Here is a 3,569-nt window from a genome sequence, read left to right as displayed (position 1 = left end):
GTTCCCTCCCAGCTGCTGCAAAAGACATTATTTCATTCCTTTTTATGGCTGAGTAGTACTCCATGGTGTGTGTGTTTGTGTGTGTGTGTATGTGTGTGTTTGTGTACATACATATATACCCCATTTTCTTTTTTTTTTAATTTCCTTTATTTATTTAGATCTTTATAAAACATTCCCTCCTTCTGCAGATCATAGTGCTTTATTAACAAATTCATGTGTTCTTTTCCCATTCCTTTAACACACAAAAAAATTATTCATCAGTTATTTTCATCTGACATTTCACTAAGTACAGGATTCATAATGTCAACATTATTAGATCAGTCATTCAAGTGGGTCACACAAGTTTATCTTCATTGTGCCAAATACCCACTCAAAGGATAATATGAATAACAGATGCCTCCAAGTGTATTCAACAACTTTAGTTTCTTGACATGAACTAGTCCTGTTTAACAGGTCAAACTGCTAGTCTACGTAAATAAGCTAGAAAAGACTCAAGTATACAGCTGTACACATCATGAAATGGCAAGTTCATTTCAATACGAACTTCTATGACTGTACATTAGTACAGTTTTCTGCTATCATTGCAAAAGCCCCTCTGAGCAAAGTTATAGTTCAGAATTTTAAAAACTCTTAATGAGATAAAATGTACTAGGTGGCTTTTCTGTAGCAGAAATTAATTACAACCATTTTTCCTCAAGCAATTTTAAAGACAAGCAAGGCTGAAAATAAATATGCAAGCATACAGTAAACTAAAATCTGAACTTAGAAATTCAGATACAAAGCACACTGGCAGAGTCTATGACTGTAGAAGATAAATTAGAAAGATAAACTAGCAATGAAGCAATAATTTCTTCCAAATAGCAGGAAACAGCTTCTCCAATACCATTATTTAGTGTTCACCTATTCATTTTTAAAATCCCCTCTAATTATGACATTTGAGCAGATATACCAACAAAGACCTTAAATCATACTGCATGAAATAAGTGACCATTTAATTCCTAATGAATTGAATGAACTCCTTAATGACTTTTTAGATTTGTATATAATAGAAAGGTTCAGTAACTTGTGTACAGTTGCTTAAAATCTATTGGTATTTATGAAAGCTTTTAAAAGTTAAATTATATTCTTATCCATTTGTTAATCCACATTATTAATGTAATACTCCTAGTGTTCTATAACCATTTAAGCCTCAGGTATTAGGGTGATCTGTTTCAAGTTCTGAGGCATGCTATTTTGACTTATTTACTTGCAGGGAATCACCCTCTTTTCTCCCCTCCACCACAAAAAAAGTTGACAGAATAGAGACAAATTTACAGACTTAGGCATAAGGAAAGTTAAGATTTTTCAGGCTTGGATTATAACCCTTAGTTAAGACGAATGCCAAGTATATATGCCAATTGTTAATTTTTTATGAAATTGAACATAAAAAAGAAATTCCAGCTAAATCATATTCTTTCAGAATGAATGAGACATGATGAGACACGTTAATAAGATAAGACATGCTTATCATCCATAATCAAAAACTTCAATTCCCTACCTGAAATTGGCTTGAAAAATGGTACAAAGTCTATAGCTCCTTTAAAGAATTTTAAGAAGCCTATATAAACCATTGAAAGGACTTATATATTAATAGATTTTATATTCAAAACTAATCTATGAAGCCCATTTCATTCAATTTAAAAGTTAGTCCTAATATATTTGTGGTTGCTTTTACTTTGTTTTTTAAAAAGGGGTACTACTATAATTTAAGACATCCTAGAGATAGTATAAATTTGAAGGATTCTTTTCATATCTTGGATGCCTTAGGTAATTTCTTAAGAGCTTAAAATTATTATTTGTTCCTCCTTAATATGAAACTCTTGCAACATAGCTTTTGATCAGTAAATTAATGTTCCTTAGGCACTGTAAGGTGTATTAATGATGGAGCATGAACCCAGGTTGAAGTGTATAATTTGATTTTAACTACTAACAAGACAGTTAACAAGCACTATCTTAATCCACTGACAGCAAGAAATGCCTTTATCCTACTACTCCTGAGATTCTAAAGAGGGAAAAACTAATTTCACAATCTTTAAAAGAATCCATAGATAATTCTAAGAGCTGCACATACTTAGGGTATTAGCAAAGATGTTTTCTTTTGTAAGGCATCAATAATTAAATTAATCAAATGCATATCTAACAAAAGATGGTTAACACTCAGTATCATAAAACCATTTATCTTTTCTTTTAAACTTCTCTAATTCCTGCTACTTTTGCCAACTTAACTAAGAAAAGAATGCCTCTTGACTAATCAACTATGGTTATAAAAAAACTAAGACATCTGAAACTAGTAGGCACATCAAAGGTACAGTTTATGTAGTTCAAGGTTCCCTTCTTAAGGGGCGGATGAGTTACCTGGCACATTATACATGTGGAACTGTAATAAAGATCATCTACTGGCCGGGCCCGGTGGCTCACACCTGTAATCCTAGCTCTTGGGAGGCCGAGGCGGGCGGATTGCTCGAGGTCAGGAGTTCAAAACCAGCCTGAGCAAGAGCGAGACCCTGTCTCTACTATAAATAGAAAGAAATTAATTGGCCAACTGATATATATATATAAAAAAAATTAGCCGGGCATGGTGGCGCATGCCTGTAGTCCCAGCTACTCGGGAGGCTGAGGCAGAAGGATTGCTCGAGCCCAGGAGTTTGAGGTTGCTGTGAGCTAGGCTGACGCCACGGCACTCACTCTAGCCTGGACAACAAAGCGAGACTCTGTCTCAAAAAAAAAAAAAAAAAAAAAAAAAGATCATCTACTAAATTCAACTTTCACATTTTTAGTCAAACTGAAAGACTTATGGTAAATATTCAAACATACCATATCTTCAGTTACAACTGAATAAGTATAACATTTTACCAGATAAAAAGCTGAAACTTAAGTATGAGAAACCTTCACACACTGTGCTTGTATTGGTCTCTTCTTTTTAGATGAAAGCCAGTCATCAATACTTTCAACACAGCAGTTTAGAAGATAAATGTCCAAAACAGGTGACTTGGTTATAGTCCATTATTTAGCAATTCAATGCCACTGGCATCATAATGCTGTGGAGAGCAAGTGTATCTCCATATTTTAGTCAGATTTGTCTGTCTTCTTTCCTGTTAAGGGCACTTTGTTTACAACAGCAGACCCAACAGCTGTAACTCCTCCAGCCGCGGCAGACACACCCCCTTTCACCAGCCCTATTCCCATGGAAGGCACAGTTGTAACAGCTGTTTTGGTCACCTCCAGACTTTTGCCACCAATCCAAGCCACACCACCCATGGTGTCACCAACAGCTCCCTTTGTAACGCTGAAGATACCCCCAGTCACACGGGACAACATGCCTGGCTGCTGCTGTGGGTGATCTTTCACTGAACCTTCTGGTGGTTCATCACTAAGGTATGATGGGATTTCTTGTTGATTTTTATCTGCCTGATCCATGATCTCCGCCGGGGTCAGGGGCCGGCGGCTGGGGCCGGGCGGAGGGAGTGGGCAGCACTGAGGCGGGCTGAGGCGGCAGGAACAGCCGGCACGCCCCGGGGCAGTTGCGGGCT

General features: G+C 36.7%; 1 pseudogene; it reads right to left on the bottom strand.

Annotated features, from left to right (window-relative positions):
- Window positions 1-2,841: 2,841 nt before the first annotated feature.
- LOC105877043 (transmembrane protein 263 pseudogene) lies at window positions 2,842-3,569 on the bottom strand (annotated as a pseudogene).

The sequence above is a fragment of the Microcebus murinus genome, chromosome 18 (genome assembly GCF_040939455.1).
Source record: "Microcebus murinus isolate Inina chromosome 18, M.murinus_Inina_mat1.0, whole genome shotgun sequence".
Classification (NCBI taxonomy): Eukaryota; Metazoa; Chordata; class Mammalia; order Primates; family Cheirogaleidae; genus Microcebus; species Microcebus murinus.
The sequence above is the reverse complement of the archived record's forward strand: the minus strand, read 5'-3'. Positions and strand labels throughout refer to the sequence as shown.